This window comes from Petaurus breviceps, unplaced genomic scaffold (assembly GCF_028583685.1).
Source record: "Petaurus breviceps papuanus isolate PSGF00001 unplaced genomic scaffold, PetGlider_PUasm1.0 225, whole genome shotgun sequence".
NCBI lineage: Eukaryota > Metazoa > Chordata > Mammalia > Diprotodontia > Petauridae > Petaurus > Petaurus breviceps.
Genome location: NW_027185889.1, coordinates 2,613,112 through 2,634,588, shown reverse-complemented (window position 1 = coordinate 2,634,588; position 21,477 = coordinate 2,613,112). Strand labels below are relative to the sequence as shown.

Genomic DNA, 21,477 nt, shown 5'->3' with positions numbered 1-21,477 from the left:
CTTTATTCAGAGTCAGTGTTTCCCTTTCCTGGAAACACATTTTCACCTCCTTTCTGATAGCTAGAATTTTCTTTTGAATCCCAACATGGACTTCTCAACTGTCTTCTAGGGAAAAGGAAAAAGGAATGCCATCTTTTTCTCTCTGATTGGTCTCCATGGTTTTTCTAGCTCATGTTTCTGAAAGTATTTTCCTTTGAGTTCCAAATTCTCTAGTTTTCTCCCTCCTTCTGTACCCACAGTGAAAAGATAATCAATTTTAAATAGATTATATATGTGTAGTCATGCGAAATATTTCCATAATATTCATTTTGTGAAAGAATTCATAGACCAAAAAGCAAACAAACAAACTAAACTAAAGAAAAGCAAATGAAGAAAAAAAAGTATGCTTCAATCCAAATTCAGACATTATCAGTTCTTTCTCTGGGGATGGATATTTTTCATCCTAAGTCCTTCAGAGTTGTCATCGTGAATTTTATTGCTGAGAACAGCTAAATCATTTACAGCTGACCATCCTACATATTGCTGTTACATTGTTTCCAGTATATTATACTTTGCATCAGCCCATTAAAGTCTTTCCAGGTTTTTTTGGGAGCATCCTGCTCATCATTTCTTAAAATATAATATCATTCTATCATAATTACATACCATACAACTTGTTCATTTATTCCCCAGTTGATGGGCATCCCCTCAATGCCTAATTCTTTACACCCAGCAAAGAGCTGCAATAAATATTGTTGTATATGTAGGTTCTTTTCCTTTTGATATCTTTTGGGATAGAGACCTAGTAGTGGTGTTGCTAGGTCGAAGGGTATGCAGACTTTATAGCCCATTGGACATAGTTCCAATTCACTCTATAAAATGTTTGAGTCTGTCCACAACTCCACGAACAGTACATTAATGTCTCCTTTTCCCCACATCCCCTCCAACATTTGTCATTTACCATTTCTGTCCTATAAGCCAGTCTAACAGGTATGAGATAGTACCTCAGAATAGTTTTAATTTGCACTTCTCCAATTAATAGTGAGTTAGAATACCTTTAATATGACTACAGATAACTTTAATTATGTCATCTGAAGACTTTTTATCTTTTGATCATTTATCAACTGTGGAATGGCTCATTTTTAACTTTATAAAGTTGACCATGTTTTCTATATTTTTGAGAAATGAGGCTTTTATCAGAGAAACATACTTATTTTTTTCCACAGTTGCTATTGTTAACTGTATTTCCCTTCATCCTATTCCCCCATCCCCATTTAGTATATTTTATCTTCTTTCACACTGTCCTTTCAGAAAAGTGTTTTGCTTCCAACTATCCCTTCACCCAATCTGCTCTGCCTTCTGTTACTCCATTCTCCCTAATTCCCATTTTCCCTCTACTTTCCTGTAGGGTAAGATAGATTTCTATACCCCATTCCCTGTGTATATTATTCCATCTTTGAGCCAATTCTGATGAGAATAAGGTTTATTCTCTTTCTCTCCATTGTAAAAGCTTTTTCTTGTCTCTTTTATGTGACATAATTTATCCCATTATCCCTTGTTCTTTTTCTTTCTCCCTGTATATTCCTTTCACAATTTAATTTTATTTTTAGCTATCCTCCCTTCATATTCGCCTAACACCTGTGCCCTATATCTATATATACTACTAATTACCTTAATAATGAGAAATGTCTTATGAGTTACAAAAATATTATCCTCACACATAGGAATGTAAACAGTTTGATCTTATTAAGTCCCTTGCTATTTCCCTTTCCTGTTTACCTTTTTCATGCTTCTTTTGAGTCTTGTATTTGAAAGTCAAATTTTCTATTTAGCTCTGCTATTTTCAAGAACTCTCAAAAATTGAAACCGGGGTGGAGCCAAGATGGCTGAGTAGAAGCAAGACCTTCCTGCGACTCTGGCTTCCACCCTCCCCAATCCATGTAAAAAGGGGACTCTAAACAAACTTTGGAGCTGCAGAACCCACATAATGACACAGAGAAGCTAACCTCCTGCTAAGGACAGCCTGGCAGGCCGGCAGGAATCGGCCAGCTCAGAGCTCTGGGAGCTGAGCCCAGCCCCATGCTGAGGCTTTAGCCCCAGGGGGGGGCCTGACCAGCCGTCAGCCAGAGGGACTCCAGATCAGCAGCAGCTGTGGCTGATTTATCAATACATAGATGCGAAGGACAAGGTGAGAGGCCAGTGCAGTCTGGATTTTGGGACCCAGTAAGTGGGAGTGCGTGGCCTTTACCCCCAGGGCAAGAAACCTCTGAGACTCTGGCACAACCTGCCAGCGCCACCTGGAGGCTTCAGCTCCTGGCCTGCAGAGTGTAGGGGGACCAAGCACCAGTCTGAGGGGTAATTGCTCTTGCTTTAACCTGCTTGGATCTGGATTGCAGTCTAGGGTGGAGGTCCTGGGGTGTGTGTCCAGCTTGCCAGAGCGTGTGGAGACCTCAGAGAGGGCACCCACCTAATTCCTCTGGCAGCTGAGAAAACCCCAGCGTTTGGGGCGAAAACTCCCCTGTCTGGTGGCAAGAGTCCTACTGTGGCAAAAAGCCCAAAAGTCAAATAATTGAGTGGAAAAATGAGCAAGCAGAGGAAACAAAGCAGACAGAAGATTCCAACGTTACACTCCTATTTGGGGGATAAGAAGGAGCAAGGTATGGAACAGGAGGAAAACAGTGAAGTCAGTACTGGGCACCAAAAGCTTCAAAGGAAAATACAAGCTGGTTACAGGCCATAGAGGACCTTAAGAAGCAGATAAGAGAAGTGGAGGAAAAATTGGGAAGAGAAATGAGAACAATGCAAGAAAATTATGAAATGAGAGTCAACAGCCTGAATGAAGAAAATAATACCTTAAAAAACAGACTGACTCAAATGTCAAAGGAGGCTCAAAAAGGCAATGAGGAGAAGAATGCCTTAAAAAGTCGAATTTGACAGATGGAAAAAGAATCTCAAAAGCTCACTGAGGAGAATCATTGCTTCAGAATTAGATTGGAGCAAATGGAAACTAATGACTTTATGAGAAATCAAGATGCTGTCAAACAGATCCAAACAAATGAAAGAATAGAAGGCAATGTGAAATATCTCTTGGGAAAAACCACTAACCTGGAAAATAGATCCAGGAGAGATAACTTAAAAATTATTGGACTACCTGAAAGGCATTACCAAAGTAAGAACCTGGAAACCATCCTCCAGGAAGTTCTCAAAGAAAACTGCCCTGATGTTTTAGAACGAGAGGGCAAAATAGAGGTTGAAAGGATCCACCGATCACCTCCTGAAAAAGATCCCAAAAAGAAAACTCCTAGGAATATTATAGCCAGGTTCCAGAATTCCCAGATTAAGGAGAAAATATTACAAGCAGCCAGGAAGAAACAATTTGAATATTGTGGAAACACAATCAGGATAACCCAGGATCTGGCAGCTTCTACACTGAGGGATCGAAGGGCTTGGAATGTGATATTCCGGAGGTCAAAGGAACTGGGATTAAGACCAAGAGTCACCTACCCAGCAAAATTGAGTATCATGTTTCAGGGGAAAATGTGGTCATTCAGTGGAATACAGGACTTTCAGGCATTCTTGCTGAAAAAACCAGAGTTGAATAGAAAATTTGACATTCAGATACAAGAAGCAAGAGAAGCATGAGAAGGTAAACAGGGAAAAGAAATCATAAGGAAATTATCAAAGTTGAACTATTAACATTCCTACATGGAAAAACAATAATTGTAACTTATGAAACTTTTCTCAGTAGTTGAAGGGATTAGAAATATATATATATATATATATATGTATGTATATATATATATATATGTCTTTATATGAGGGTATGCGAGCATATGAATACATATGTGAATGTGTGTATATACAATTACAGGTATGCATAGATAGAGGGCACGGGACCAATTGAACAGGAAGGGATGATACTTAAAAGGTGAAATTGAGAGGTGAGAGGGGTTTAATGAGAGTAGATGGGGAGAGACAGATTGGGGCAAACTATCTCATACAGAAGAGGCAGGGGAATATGGTTGCAATGGAGGGGAAGAATAGGAGGGCAGAAGGGAAAGGGTCAACCTTATTCCTATTGAATCTGGCTTGAGGAGGAAGGGAAATACACACTAAATAGGGGATCTCACCCTCCAGGAGAATGGGGGTGAAGGGGATGAGAGGGGAGATGATGGAAGGGAGAGCAGGCTGGGGGGGAGGGAAGTTGGAAGCACCCACTTTTGAAAAGGGACAGGATCAAAGTAGAGAATAGAATGGGTGGGAGGGAAATGTAGTCAGTCTTTTACAATATATCTACTATGTTATTGTTTTGCATTAGCCACACATGTACAACCTATACTGAACTGCTTGTCTCCGCAGTGGGGGTGGGTGGCGGGGGGGAAGGAAATGAATCTGGGATTGAAAGTTTTAAAATCAAATATTCAAATATATGTGTGTGTGTGTGTGTGTATACTATTATTAATACCATCTTACATGTAATTAAGAAATGGGATGTACAGGCACTGCGGCTTAGAGATCCACTGGAAAATTCGAAACGGGCATGGGAGAAAATATGGGAGAGAGCAGATTGGAGGTGGGGATATCCTGTGGGACTGCTGTTTTGGGGGGATGGGTGGGGGAAAAACGGGGAGAAAATTTGTAACTCAAAATCTGGTGGAAACGAATGATGTCAATCAGAATTAATAATTAAAAAAAGTTAAAAAAAATAAAAAAAAGAACTCTCAAAAGTCCTCTTTCTCACTGAATATTCATTTTTCCCATGAGGGATTACACTCAAGTCCCCCCCACCCCACCCCAGGGTAGGTGATTCTTTTTTGTGATCCTAGTTCCTTTGTCCTCTAGAATATCATATTCTAAACCCTCTCATCCCTTAATGTAGAAGCTGCTAAATTTTATGTTATTCTGTCTGTGGCTCCACAATATTTGAATTTTTATACTGGCTGCTTGCAATATTTTCTCCTTGACCTGGGGATTCTAGAATTTGCATATAATATTCCTGGCACTTTCTTTTTGGAATCTCATTCAGGAGGTGATTTATGGATTATTTCAATTTCTATCTTATGCCCTGATTTTACAATATCAGAGTAGTTTCCCCTAATAATTTCTTAAAAAATTATGTCTAGGATACATATGTATATGTAATATCACAGTTTTCAGGTAGTCCAATAATTTTAAAAATGTCTCTCCTAGATATATTTTTCAGATGAGATATTTCTCATTGTCTTCTTTTTTTTCATTCTTTTTACTTTGTTTTATTACTTCTTGCTTTCTCATATAGCCATTAGTTTCCATTTGTTCCATTCTAATTATTAAGGAATTATATTCTTCAGTGAGCTTTTGGATCTCCTCTTCCATTTGGTCAATTCTTTTTAAGGTATTCTTCTTCTCATCAGATTTTTTGACCTCTTTTGCCATTTGGCCTAATTTGTTTTTTAAGGTTTTATTTTCTTCTGTTTTTGTTTATGTGTATATCTTCACCAAGCTGTTGACTTTTTTCTCATGATTTTCTTGAAGCACTCTCATTTCTCTTTCCAATGTTTTTCTTTAACTGTTACTTGATTTTCAAAATCCTTTTTGAGCTCTTCCATGGCCTGAGAGCAGTTCATTTTTTATTGGAGGCTTTGGATATAGCAAGTTGGATTTTGCTAGTGTGTTTTGATCTTCATTGTTAACATATTAAGCTTCTATAATCAGCTGTTTGTTAAAGTAGGGCTCTACTTCCAGGGTGGAGGGTGCACTGTCCCAAGCAGCAGGGGTTTTGTGCTGTTGTTTTTTTTTTCAGAGATACTTTCAGGGACTTGTAAGTTTTCAATTCTTCTAAGGTGGTATGATCTAAGGAGAGGTGTTTACTCCTCTTTTTACCTGTGCTTTTGTCTGTCAGTGGCCATAAGCAATCTTTTATGCCATGAACCTGTGAGGATATCCCCCCCCTCCACTGTTGCCTCAAGCTCTACTATGCTAGTGCTCCTTGTTGCAATGGGACTGCCATCCAGCAATGGGACTAGATCTGAATGTGGGAAAAGCAACAGAATCCTGCCTTAGTGCTATCAAAGACACCCCTATAATCTCCTCTGATCAATTTTGCTACCGTCTTACTGTCTACCTGCACTAGGAGCCCTGTAAGCAGCCACTGTGGCTGTCACTGATGATAAAGTCACTCCCAAGGCCTGCTCTTGGACTGCTGGGTATGTGCTGTGCTGGATTGTGCTCCACTCTCTCCATGGCACAACAGACCTTTCCTGCTCACCTTTTAATTTGTCCCTGGTGTCTGTGGACCAAGATGTCCAGAAAATTCCATAACTGCCAGCAATTAAGTTGTCCTAAGGCCTTCTCTGGGTTCACTGGGGTCCAGATTGTTCTGGCACTCCTCTCTCAGCCAGGTGCAACAGACATTCCCTGATGACCTTGTTAGTTGTCATGGTCTGGGAATTTGTTTCACTCCATCTTTTTATGAGTTCCACTGCCCTAAAATTTGTTTAGAGTCATTTTAAAAGGTATTTGGAGTGTTTTAGAAGAGAACTCCAGTAAGTCCCTACCTTCTTTGCTCCACCCAGCAACTCTTCAAACCAGTAAAAAATTTCATTGGCCACAGGTTAAGAACCCCTTTGCTACATGTTTCTCTTCAAGGCATGTTTTGGCTTCTGGAATTCTTCAGTTCTATAATGTCTTCATGATTGCTTACATCAACAAGAATTTATTAATCTCCTACTATGCTAGAAATTGAGTAATCAAATAGTTAAACAATTTCCCAAATATGGAAGAGTTTAAATTCTAATGGGGGGAAACAGGAGGAAGGAGAAGGGTATTTGTAAGGTTAAGGGATGAATTTAAATTTTAAACTCAAAGGAAAAAGGAAAGAATCACTGAGGATACATTTCTCTGGGTCTCACTTATCTGTAAAATTCAGCATCAATCCAACTATTAAGTTTGCCAATTGTTTTTATATAAATCCTTCCAATTTAATTCAATGATAAGTCTTCTTTGAGTATACTAGTTTGACTAAGAGAGGTTTAGGGACTTCGTCGGGAGTTAAACTCATCCTCGGATGTGATCCCTTGAAAATTGACTGAGCATGTGACTAATATAAGTTATTACTTAGGGTCAGAGATGTGTAAGTTCAGGTGATGAGAACACTTGCTGAAATGTGAGGTAGAAGGGTTTATTGTTCAGGTATGGCTTGGAGTAGATACCCTTTGACTTTCCAGGGAAGCTGATATTAATAAAAAAATCTTTGGAGGAGCTCAATCCTGTTTATGGACATATTAGGACAAAAACTGTTACATTTACATTTTTTTTTTGCCTTTTGGAGGGCAATTGGGATTAAGTAACTTGCCCAAGGTTACATGGCTAGTTTTGATGTGTATGTGTGTGTGTGTGTGGGGGGGTGGCTGGGTGGGTGGGTGTGGGTGTTAAGTGTCTTTTGCTGAACCAAATTCAGGTCCTCCAGCGTAAATTTGCATTTCAAATAAGCCCTTTGTTCATTGTGTATTTTAATCATGCTGGAAAGTTTCTAGATGATTAGAGCTAGTATTGTTGAGTGAAACACTGGGGTATTTATCAAGTAATGATTTCCATTCACTTTGGCTGTCATTTAGGAGGGCAGTATCAGTGAATGTGATGTCTATGTGAAAAAATAACAACTACAACAAAAGAAAGCAAAATTCTTTAAGAAGGTAAACCAAAACAGTTAAAAGTTTACCTTTTTATTTGATATAGTTGCTGCTACTCTTTAATTATCTTTCATTTACAAAAATCATTAAAACAACCAACTTGAATGAACTTGATACATTGGCATTGTGAATCAACAAGACCTTGTTACCTTTGATAAAATAAATTTATTTACTTTGGAATCATTTTATTACAAAGATATTTTTCAAATATTGACATTTTCATACTAACAATGGTTCCAATGTGTTTCCTTTTTTTTCTTTTTTACTTGCAACTATACTTTAGTTAGGTAAAGATATTATTTCCAACCACCACATTCTCTCTCTCTCTCTCTCTCTCTCTCTCTCTCTCTCTCTTTCTCTCTTTTGATTAAGGAAATTAAGATTGAGAGAAATAAAGTGACATACCAATGGTCATAATTAGAAAGTACCAGATATGGACTTTGATTTCAACTAAATAAAAAACAAGCTTCTATTGCTTAAGACAAAAAAATACTTGAAGAAATTAAAATATATGTAAACTCATATGCACAAAGCGGTAGATAGATAGATAGATAGGTAGATAGATAGATGGTTATATACACTTAAATGTATATATGTATACGTGTCTTTACATAATCTGTGTCTTTGTCTTTGTATCTTTATCTTCCTATCTCTCCGTCTATATATCTGGTATCTATCTATATAGGAAAACAACCATTAGGTTGTGTTTCAGTGAGACAAACCTTTTCTCACTTGGCTCATATCTTATGGAATTATTCTTTTCCATATACAATACCACTTCTTTATAGTGATTATGATGATGAGGTAGGCCATATTCAAGGTCACAATTAATAAATCATAGCCCATTCAAAGACTTTCAATGACATCTAAATAAAATACAAAAGATGTTTTGATAATATTCCCAAAATGCATATTTGAAATCTAAGCAGTGTTTGAAAGAACATTATTTTGAATCAACATTTGGTCTAGTCAGAAACCAGAACACCTTTTCAGAGACAATTCCCTATTTCACGAACCAATTTATATCTTTTATTCCACCCTTTTGTAGAGGGAATAAATGTCAGGGCTGCCTATTGTAATGTCCACATTAATTGGAATCTCTATATTATTTAACATCATCACCACAGTTATTTCTTCATTCATTCAACAATTTATTAATTTACTGAGACCCACAGAGGTTAAATAAAAATCTTACCCAAGGACATACAGATAATAAATGGCAGAGATTGGAAACAAACCTAGTAATTATTAATCCATGTTTACTATTTTTTTCAATAGCAATATACAGTAGGGGGTGGAGAAGCAAAACATGTAGATACATGCCTACTCTACACCAGTCACTGTGCTGAGCACATTTTTACAAATATCTCACTTGCCCTTCACAACCACCTTAAGAGTTATGTGCTATTATTCTTTCCATTTTAAAGTTGATGAAACTGAGGAAAACAGCATAAGTGACTTGACCAAGGACACATATCTAGGAAGGGTCTCTGATCAAATTTGAACTCAGATCTTTATCATCCCAGGGCCAGTGGTACCAGTTGCAAGGGAAAGTTTGCAATTTAAAATAGAATAGGGAAATCTACGAAGTGGGTAATACATTTGTAGACAATCAATATCTGATTATGTTTATAAGAAATTGCTCTCTCCTTCTGTCTCTGTCTGTCTGTCTGTCTGTCTGTCTCTCTCCTAAACAGAGATATCCATAAAGCAGTTCTAACTATATGGTCCTTAAAAATAATTTGCAACAAAGGAAAATGTTTCATTATAATCACTGTCTGTTAGCCTACTTGAGAGAAAATATTTGATTATCTGTCATGATTCTTAAATATTGCCTCCCACTGGGAAAATAAAGGCACCTTTCTTGGATTTTAGGGATTTCTACAAAATCCACTTTTTTCTAGCATGATTCTTGATGAATAGAAGGAATTGTATGACTTTTTATCAATAAAACTTTATAAAGTTATCACACAACAGTTGTTACTCAGTGTAAACAAAGAAATTATCTCCTATAAATCATGAGATAGTGTTTAGCTTATGTTCTATTACAAATCTAAATGATGTGTGTGTCTGTGTGTGTACATGTGTATCTAAATATATACACATATGTATTTCACTTTGAATCAATCATCAAGACTTCATGTATTTATGTACATGTAGTACATACATTTATGTACATGTAGTACATATATACATGCAATGTATATATAATCATTTATCCAGGCTGCTGGGTCCTACAGCAGGTAAAAAATTGGACTTGGAGTGAGTTGAGACCTAACTTCAAATATGATCTTAGATATTTACTATTTGTGTGTCTTTGGTAAAGGCATTGAACCTGTTTACCTCAGTTTCTTCAAAAACAAAATGGGGATAATGATAGCACCTATCTCTCAGGGCTGTTATAAGGATCAAGTAATATAATATATGTAAAGTTATTAACATAGTGCCTGACACTTAATAAGTGCTACATAAAAGCTAGCAGTAGTAAAATAATAATGTATAATGCTGTCTATAATATACATGTAATATATGTGTTGTGTTTATGCATATATATGCACACATACACAAATGCATGCATATGTATAGATTGATATAGATATAAATAGATATATATGCAATAGTGTCAGGTATTATAAGGTTTCCCTGAAATAAATGGATGGAATGAATGGTTATGAGATTCCTCACCAAACACACTGATTCATTAAAATACTTAATTCTCTGGCCACAAAATTTACCTGATATGAGAACATTATAGAGGCATGCTTATATAAATGCATATGTAGACTAATGAGTTGGAGTCTTTTGCTATTCAGCAACCAGGAGAGAAATCACATCATCCATTTTTCATCCACTTTGCAAGATTTTCCCATATAAATATGAGGTTAGGCAAAGAATTTTGTTTCATTGTTGAACCCTCCCCCTCCAAAAAATTGTCTATGAGTTTTGACAATACTGAACTGAAAGTCACCTTTAGAAATGTTACAAGTTTGGAAGCATAATTCTTTTTCTTGACTACATATTATGATTTGTGGTTTCTTAAAAGAACAAAAAAGGATTTTGTCAAATTTCCCATACTGTTCAAAAGCCCATTTATTATTAATGTGGAAATTTGAAGAAACAAGTATCTTCGGGGATTTGGGATTTTATAAATGCTAAAATCCAAACTGGTGTGTTCTAGGGAAAGCATATGTTTTCCAACTCCATAACAGGATGAGACTAAAAACATGGACAAAATATACAATTCCCTTTAGATGTAAGGTTGCAGACTAAGGTCCCTAATGTGTACTATGTCTGACAACTTGAGTGACCTCCTCCAAAACTCTTAGAAGATGTTTTGCAACTGTCTAAAAATACAATGGTGGAGGGCCCCTGCTTGCTGCCGTCCCACAGCTATGCCCCAGCAGGACTATGGCCAACACCGAGCGCACCTTCATTGCCATCAAGCCCAACAGCGTCCAGCGGGGCCTGGTCGAAGACATCATCAAACGCTTTGAGCAGGAGGGATTCCGTTTCATGGGCATGAAGTTCCTTAGGGCCTCAGAGGAATATCTGAAACAGCACTATGTTGACCTGAAGGACAGGACATTTTTTCCTGGGCTTGTGAAATATATGAACTCGGGGCCTGTTGTAGCCATGGTTTGGGAGGGCTTGAATGTGGTGAAGACAGGCAGAGTGATGCTGGGAGAGACCAACCCAGCTGATTCCAAGCCAGGCACCATTCGTGGGGACTTCTGCATTCAAGTTGGCAGGAACATCATTCATGGCAGTGGTTCTGTAAAAAGTGCTGAGAAGGAGATCAGCCTGTGGTTTAAGCCAGAAGAACTGGTTAATTATAAGTCTTGTGCTCATGACTGGGTCTATGAATAAGGGTTTTAAAAGTATAATATATTTAAATATATTAATAAATTAAATATATTTATAAATATAAAAGTATAATATATTTAAAAGTATAATATATATTTAAAAAATACTGGACCTACTCCTTTTAGTAGCTGTGGTATGCATGTGTATGTGTATGTATGTCTCCATCGCTGAATATGTCAGGGGATTGAAAGGAATTGGAAACATCATTTTCTAAAACAGCCCTGTAATCCTGTTCAATAAAGCCTTGGAAATAAGGGGAAAAAATAAAATAAAATAAAATAAAAAATAAAAATACAATGGTGAAAGAAAAATTAGAAAGCTAACCAAGTGAAGCTAATCAAACATATTAAAGTATAACATTTCCTTTAAATACATAGGGTTTCTTGCTTAGAGTGGAAGACAAGGAAAGAAAGGGAGGCATAAAAGATGGAAAATATTTTTTCTTTTAGATAAATTTCAAATATAGAAAAGAGACTGCCTTCTCTAACAGCAACTGTGTATGCTCTGTGGGAAGGAATGGATCATGGATGTACAGAATTCTCTCTAAGAGAGGACACTGAAAGACTGAGACATTAAAAGTGGAAATTGATTTAGTAATGAAATTAATCTCTGCACTAAATGCAAAATATGAATGAAATAAGCTGAATGGATTGCTGGACAGAGTTGTAAATAGATAGTTCCTTATCTACTAAAAAGATATTCAATTGAAATATTTGCCGACATATTGATGTGTTCTTTTCTCTTCCCAAAATGAATTTTTAACAGAAGGCAGAAACAAAGAACAAGTTACAAATGAAATATGACAATCAATCAATCAGGGGGATGCTTTACACTTACATAGTAATGGCTTTTTAAACTTTCATTGAACACACTTCACTAGCATTCACTTTTTCCCCTAGGAGAAGAACAAGGAAATATGGTGGGAAGATTAAGGAATGGAAGATTTATTTCTCTTCTTTGTTCTCCCTTTCGTCTGCATCAGGAAACAAGGAAATAATTTGTGAGTATTGGGAGGAATTTTTGGCAGCATTCCAATAAGGCAATTGAGAAAGCAAAAGATTGGAAAACCCTTTGGCTGTTTTGTTTTACCTAGTCATTTCTGACATTTACTTAGCACTTTATGTTTTCCCAAATATTCTCACAGCAATTTGTTCACATAAAAAAAAAATACTAGTCTAGTCTTCTTTTTGTATAAGAGGAAACTGATGCTTAGTAGGGGAAAGTGGTTTTTCCAATGTCTGCATCAAGAGTTAGTGACAGAATTATCATTTGAACCAAAATCTTATGTTTATGAATTATGGGATCTTTCAGGCATAAAGTTACTTCCATATGAAATATAATAGGTTCAGAAAATGATTATACCTTAGGTCTTTAGGTGGTAGCTTTTTGATAACAGGAATTAATTTATTTATTTTGTCTTCTCTAGTACTTAGTTATAACACCTGGCACTTGGTATGAATTTAATCATATCCATGGACTATCAACAGGTCATTAGCCATGCCTCAGAAGAATATGACTGCCTTGTTGAAATCAGCTTTTCTTTGTTTACTTATTTGTTTATTTTATAGACAATATTCATAGCAAGAGCTAGGCTAACACTAATTCAAACTAAAAAAAAAAAACTAATTAATCGTTATAATTGATTTTTCCCCAAACTGCCTATTCTCATTAATTATAGATCACTCATCAAATCCCATTACGTTTTTGCTTGTAGTCCTTCCTTAGAATATTCATTTATATGTGACTTTCTGAACTTCTCAGATCACTTGAGGCATAATGTCTCAGTTTAGCCATCTAAGGCCATACCTTCAACTTACCAACTTCCTACTTTCTTCTTAGCTACCTCTCCAAGTTTCTATCATTAACAATTAACCCACAGCTGTAGAAAAATCTCCTCTACCAATAAATTTGTTTTTCTAAATTTATTTCAGATTTTGGCATCTGTTTCTATGAACAATTCACATACTTAAATATTCCCATATATAATACACAAAAATTATGCATACACTTATATACTTAAGTATTCACAATGCATATATCCACAAATACACTTTTGCATATGCACATCCATTTATGATTTGCAAATGACATTTAATTCTCCAACCATCTTTTAACGTAATTGCTATTTTTTTAGCTTAGATTTCACTTATACAAATTATTTTTTTAATGAATAAACACCCTCAACAGACATAATATCAGCCCCTGATTATTCATTCAAATTCTAACCCTAAAAGGTTGTCCGTGAAATGGAGACTTTCCAGAGTTATTTAATCAGTTGTTTTAATCATCATCTCAAAGTTCTGTCCTATGGAATCCCAACTGAATGTCTTTAACAAATATATCTAACAAGTCAAAAAAATTTGATCAAAACTACTTCTCCATTTTAGGAATGTTTCTGTCTTTAAAAAGCAAAACAAAATAGAACAGAACCAATCATCAAGAAAAATTACACTCTTTGAACAAATGGTACAAGTCTCAAAAAATATAACAAAATCTGTGTTGATTCCATCTCCTTTTTTACTTTCCACACACTCTATTTCCTGTTTCCTTTTGTCATAGATATGCTAAAACATTCAATATTATTTATATTTAGATTGAGGTCTTCCTACAAGGATAATTTCTGTGATTATTTACAATACAGTACCTCTGTAAGGTGCTTTAATTTGGCACTCACCTCAATTTTGGGTGTATCCATCCTATCTGAAACAAAAGAACACTCAGACACAAATTCTGCTGATATAGCCTTGAAATGTATATAGCTGGCCCAGCAAATAGAACACTGGGCCTAGTGGTGGAAAGAACTGAGTTCAAATTATGTTTCAAACAATTACTAGTTGTATGATCCTGAAAAATGACTTAAACTTCAGCCTGCCTTAATTCCCTTAAATGCAAAATAGGGAATATAATAATATTCACCTTACATGATTTGTGAGTATCAAACAATATGTTATCTATCACTTAACATAATGTCTAACACATAGTAGATGCTTAAAACATGCCTGTTCTCTTTTGAATTTCTCTAGTTTGGAATTACAGGTGCAGTCTCCATTAAATATTTCTCTTAAAAAAAGAGAAATATTCCAGCAGATGTAGAGTAATTGCATTTATTTATTTCCACAGGACAAGAAAGTAACAAATCCAACAAAGGAGCAGCCCTATGAATTTACAGCGGAGAATGTGAATCATTAACTCTCTTATTCATGACCCCTCCACTACCAGTTTCCATTCTCAGACAGGGCACATAAAATAATGCAGAGGCATGTTTTTTTTTATTGTAACATGCTCTGAGATTTTCTACTGTGGCTGTAATCTCTGCCCTCATATTCCACCGATGTCTTTTTCCCTTAGTTCAGTTGCAGTACTCAGAGGATATCATAGGGACACTTATAGCAGATGGGTATCTGGTTTCATTCTTTCTCTGACATTAGTTTGATGAGGAAAGTTCAATGTGACAGAAACTATGCCCAGAATACTCACTCCATGCTTTGCTAAACCTTCACAAAGCTGCTTTTCAGTCCAGTCAGAAAACTATAGAATAGAAGGGTCCTGAGGCAGGGAGTGAATGTTTGTGAGGCTTAACTAGCCCCCCCAACAAAAGAGAAATATGATCCATCTAGGGTCGGTATCACATATGTATGTTTGTATGTGTAATATGTGTGGATGCATGTATGTATGCACATATATACATGTATGCTCATATGTATATATTTACTTGGAGCAGGAACTGAAGTCAGCGAAAGGTGAATTCTTCAATATGGGAGGATACTGAGAAAACTTTGAGGTACAGTCTCAGGGGCAAACCCACAAGTGAAGAAAAGAGAAACAGGAAAAATGAGTAACAGGAAAATAGTGGGAAAAAAAAAGAAACAAAACAAAACAATAAAACACCTAAAATCACCAAAAGTCCCAAGAGGAAGAAAACTCATTAAAATCTAAAGCACAAAAAGATATTTCAACAGAGGTGACAATAAAATTAAAAGGGAAGATAAGTAGCAAGAATGCAATTTTCCAAAATACTAAAGTGAATGGATTAATGAATTCATATTGAATTAATTCATTATTTGCTGTGTTTTGTTGATACACTACTGATGACACATCTAATGATCTATGTAGGCTCAATAGTTTCTACTTCATATATTTCAAAGCAACAGTTTCAGAATTTTTTAAAAGACTTGTAAAGACTGAAGAGATAAAGCATTGAAAATAAACTTGACCGTCTCCAAGGTGTTCTGCTATCTGTGTTAAAGATGTTATTACTTCTATTTTTACAAAGCCTTTTAAAATACCAAATAACTCTTCATATCATTTATATTTGGAACAATCTAATATAATAACCACTGTCCAGGTATCCCTGGCTTTCTTGGTCAAGTGAAGAATGGACTCATATTTTTTTTAAATTTCACTGTCTCTTTTCAAGTTTAGAAGCATTGATTTTAACTTTTTCTCTATGGTGCTAACTTTTGAATGTATGCTGAAAATTTATTCCATTTTAATGGACCCAGAGGATCTTATGACCACATGGAGCTGATCTTTAATTTCATCACACCTGGTGCCTGACAAAAGAAACAGATGAGTTTTTCATTCATATTACTTGGTTATCTACTTGTTCCAAAGGTCAATCCAGTTGAACTCAATTTTCCCTTTCCCAAGGTGCTATGTCTACTATTTAATTGGCTAAAGGATCCCTCTGAGTTATAGGTAATACATAGCAGTGGATTATTTCTCTTGAACATAACTTTACTCATATCATTGTTTCTTTTGCATTCATCTGCATCTTCATTTTGGGGATAAGGATGGCCTTCTTAAAATATCTAAATATGAATTTCTGATTTATGGTCCTCAGCTGAATCACAAAGCAGTAATTTTGAAACCATGTATAGTTTCCAACAATTTTCTCTCTAAAAGGTAGAATTAGATATCTAATTACTTATCTGTAATTAACCATCTTATAGAGGTTCATGGGAATATATGGACTGCTATGTTCTTTCTGATTCCAGAAAATGGAAGATACTAATATTTAAGAAAATTTACTGTGGGGAATCAAATCAGCTACAATATATGTAGCCATTTTAGGGTGTAAGACCTCCTTTTCTTCCTCTGCACTGACTAAGTCACTCCAATCTGGCAGCACATATGCTAGTTTGGTGTTCCCAAAAAGGATCACCATACCACAGGTAATATACAAACTTTTCAAGGTCTTAAGGGTAGCCTGTTGGTCAGTGGATTCTTTCCCTTCTCCCCTAGTCACCCACTCCTATTGGGAGCAAAAGTGATCAAAAATATTTATACATATGCAGTTGCACAAAACATTTCTATAGTAGATAAATTGTGAAAGAACGACTATATTTCCCTCCATCCTTTCCTGCCCCTGGACTTTTATTCTATTTTCTAATTTGACCCTGTCCCTTTCTCAAAAGTGTGTGCTTCTCACTACCCACCTCCCCAATCTACCAACCTTTCTAGCATACCCCATTCTTATGCCCTTCACCCCAATTTCTGGAGGGTATGATACCCACTTCAGTGTGTGTGTTATTACCTACTTAAGCCAAATTCAATGTGAGTAGGGTTGACCCATGCCCTTTTGCCTTCCTGTCCTTCCCCTCCATTGTAACAGTTTCTTTTCTTGCCTCTTTTATATGAGGTAATGTACCCTATTCGATTACTTCCTCTCTCCTCTTGTTACATTCCTCTTGTACACCTTAATTTTATTTTATTTTTCAAATTCTTTATTAATTTCTGATTTGTATCATTCATTTCAGCCAGATTTTGAGTTACAAATTTTCTTTCCTCCTTCAATCTGGTCTCTCCCATATTTTCTACCATACTCCTTTTTTCACTTTTCCAGTGAAACTCTATGTCCCAGTGCATGTATACCTTATTTCCCAATTACATGTAAAATAGTATAAATAATACTATATGTATTTGAATATTTGATTTTAAAACTTTCAATTACAGATTCAATCCCTTCCTCCCTTGATGCCCTCCCTTACTGGGAAGATAAGCAGTTCAGTATAGGTTGTATATGTGTGTCTAATGCAAAATAATATCATAGTAGATATATTGTAAAAGATTGACTATATTTCCCTCCTTCCCATCCAACCTCCCACTTGTTCTATTCTCTACTTTGATCCCGTCCCTTTTCAAAAGTGGTTGCTTCCAACTTCCCTCCCCCCCAGCCGCTTCTCCATTCCATCATCATCCCTGTCATCCCCTTCCCCCCTACTCTGCTGGAGGGTGAGATACCCTATTTAGTGTGTATTTCATGCCCTCCTCAAGCCAAATTCAATGGGAATAAGTTTGACCCATTCCTTTTTGCCTTCCTATTCTTCACCTCCATTGCAACCATTTTCCCTTGCTTCTTCTATATGAGATAGTTTACCCCATTCTGTCTCTCCCCATCTCCTCTCATTATTTCCTCTCTCACCCCTGAAATTTGCCTTTTAAGTGTCACCCCTTCCTGTGAAATTGGTACTGTGCCCTCTATGTAAACCTATAAACATATATACACACATTCACATATGTATTCATATGCCCATATACCCTCATATATATATATATATATATATATATTTCTAAACCCTTCAACTACTGAGAAAGGTTTCATAAATTACTATTACTGTTTTTTCCATGTAGGAATGTATATAGTTCAACTTTGATAAGTTCTTTATGATTTCTTATCCCTATTTACCTTCTCATGCTTCTCTTGCTTCTTGTATCTGAATGTCAAATTCTCTATTCAACTCTGTTTTTTTTTTTCATCAAGAAAGCTTGAAAGTCCTCTATTCCACTGAATGACAGCAATTTCCCCTAAAACATGATTCTCTGTTTTGCTGGGTAGGTGACTCTTGGTTTTAATCCCAGCTCATTTGACATCCGGAATATCATATTCCAAGCCCTTCAATCCCTCAGTGTAGAAGCTGCCAGATCCTGGGTTATCCTGATTTGTTTTCTTCCTGGATGCTTGTAATATTCTCTCCTTGATCTGGGAATTCTGGAACTTGGCTATAATATTCCTAGGAGTTTTCTTTTTGGGATCTTTTTCAGGAAGTGATTGGTGGATTCTTTCAACCTCTATTTTGCCCTCTGGTTCTAAAACATCAGGGCATTTTTTTTTAGAACATCTTGGAGGATGATTTCTAGGTTCTTACTTTGATCATGGCTTTCAGGTAGTCCAAAAATTTTAAAATTATCTCTCCTGGATCTATTTTCCAGGTCAGTGGTTTTTCCCATGAGATATTTCACATTGCCCTCTATTCTTTCATTTGTTTGGATCTGTTTAATAGCATCTTTATTTCTCATAAAGTCATTAGCTTCCATTTGCTCCAATCTAATTCTGAAGCAATGATTCTTCTTAGTGAGCTTTGAGATTCTTTTTCCATCTGACAAATTAGGATTTTTAAGGCATTCTTCTCCTCATTGACTTTTTCATCCTCTTTTGCCATTTGTGTGGTGTGATTTTCCTCAGTCAGGCTGTTGACTCTCATTTCATAATTTTCTTGCATCATTCTCATTTGTCTTCCCAATTTTTCCTCCACTTCTCTTATCTGCTTCTTGAGGTCCTCTATGCCCTGTAACCAGATCATATTTGCCTTTGAAGCTTTTGGTGCAAGAATTCTGACTTCACTGTCTTCCTCCTCTTCCATAATTTTCTACTTTTTTCCCCAAAATTGGAGTCTAATATTGGAAACTTCTGTGTGCTTTGTTTCCTTTGCCTGGTCATGTCAGCCCTCAGTCACTTGACCCCTGGGCTTTTTGCCACTGTAGGATCCTGCCACCAGACAGGGGGGCTTTTGTCCCAATTGCTGGGGTTTTCTCAGCTGCCAGAGGTATTAGATGGGTGCCCTCTCCGTCTCCACACACTCTGGCAAGCTGCACAGCCACCCAAGGACCTCCACCCTAGACTGAAATCCAGATCTAAAAAGGTTAAAGCAAGAGTAATTACCCCTCAGACTGGTTCTTAGTCCCCCTACACTCTGCAGGTCAGCAGCTGAAGCTGTCACGTGGCACTGGCTGGCTGTGGCTGAGTCTCAGGGGCTTCTCGCCCCGGGGGAGTAAATGTTTCTACTCCTCCATCTTGACTCCCACCTTAATTTTGTTTTTTAGATATCATCCCTTCCCATTCAATTCATCCTGTGCCCTCTAACTATGTATACATGTACACAGATATATACATACTAACATATGTTTTATATACACATATGCCCTGCTATATAAACTTATATGTATGTATACATATATATTCCCATTAACTATCCTCATACTGAGAAAAGTCTCATGACTTACAATTATCATTGTCCATGTGGGAATGTAAATAGTTCCACTTTAAATATGGTCCCTATGATTATTTATTCCTGTTTACCTTCTCATGGTTTTCTTGCTTCTTGTATTAGAAACTCAAATTTTCTATTTAACTTTGTTTTTTTCATCTAGAATGCTTGAAAGTCCTCTATTTCATTTAATTACCATATTTTCCTCTGTAGCATTATATTCAGTGTTTCTGGGTAGGTGATTCTTGGTTTTTGTCCTGGCTCCTTTAACCTCCAGAATATAACATTCCAAGCCTTTTGATACCTTAATGCAGAAGCTGCTAGGTCTTGTGTTATGCTGATTGTGTTTCCACAATACTCAAATTGTTTCTTCCTGTCTGCTAGTATTGTTTTCTCCTTCATCTGGGAACTGTGGAATTTGGCTATAATATTCCTAGGAATTTTCTTTTTGGGATCTTTTTCAAGAGGCAACCAGTGAATTCTTTCAATTCCTATTTTTTCCATTGGTTCTAGAATATCAGGACAATTTTCCTTGACAATTTCTTGAAGGATGATTTCTAGCTTTTTTGTTGTTTTTTTTGTTATTGTTTTTTTAATCATGGCATTCAGATAGCCCAATAATTTTTTAAATTATCTCTCCTGGATCTATTTTCCAGGTCAGTGGTTTTTCCAATGAGATATTTCACATTGCCTTCTTTTTTTGTTCATTTATTTGGATTCTGTTTTATAGTATCTTGATTTCTCTAAAAGTCATTAGCTTCCCTTTCCTCCAATCAAATATTGAAGGAATTATTCTCTTCAGGGATTTTTTAAAATTCCTTTTCCAAATGGCAATTTTGGCTTTTAAAAGCATTCTTCTCCTCATTGGTTTTTGGTTTTAGTCCTAGTCCTTTACATACTTTTGCTATTTGAGTGAGCTTATTTTTTAAGGTATTATTTTCTTCAGTCAGGTTCTTGACTGTCTTTTCATGATTTTCTTGAATCATTCGAATTTCTCTTCCCAATTTTTCCTCCTCTTCTCTTACTCAATTTTGAAAATCATTTTTGAGCTCCTCCATGGCCTGTAACCAATTCATATTTTTCTTGAATGTTTTTGAAGCAGTTCTGACTCTGGTGTCTTCCTCCCACTCCATGACTTGATACTTGTCCCCCAAAAAAGGATTCTATGGCCCATTTGCGCTTATATTGACTGCTTATATTGCCATCGAACTACTTGACTTTTGATCATTTTGCCACAGTAAAACTCTGCTTCCAGAATGGATAATATTTCAAATCACTGGTGTTTTGCAGCTGCCTAAGCTATTCGGAGGACACCCTCTCTACAGCCCCCCAAGCTCTGGTTCACTGGTCACACACTGCAGGATCACCACCCAAGACCTCAATCCAGATCCAAGCAGGTTAAAGCAAGAGCACTTTCCCTCTTAATGGTCATTTGTTCCCACTATGATCTTCAGGCCAGGAATTCTGGAAGCAGCCACATGTTAGTGGCTGAATGGCCCCTGTCCCTCTGTTTCAAAGGCCGGGGCCAAACATCCTCTTCATTCCCCCTCTGTCCCAACAGAGTTTGGCACTGACCTTTTACTTTGTCTTTGGAGTTTATGGGTTAATGAGTCTCAAAACCACCACAACTACTGATGCTTCATTTTCCTGAAGTCTGCTTAGGCCACTGCTGGTCAAGGCTGCCCTGGGGCTAAAAC

The 21,477-nt window shown here is 36.5% G+C and overlaps 1 long non-coding RNA gene and 1 pseudogene across 1 annotated transcript in view; both read left to right on the top strand.

The window, feature by feature from the left end:
- Positions 1-21,477, top strand: part of LOC138166598 (uncharacterized) — a 397,412-nt gene that overhangs the window by 305,972 nt on the left and 69,963 nt on the right. The gene's annotated exons all lie outside the window — the stretch shown is intronic.
- Positions 11,018-11,804, top strand: LOC138166594 (nucleoside diphosphate kinase B pseudogene; annotated as a pseudogene).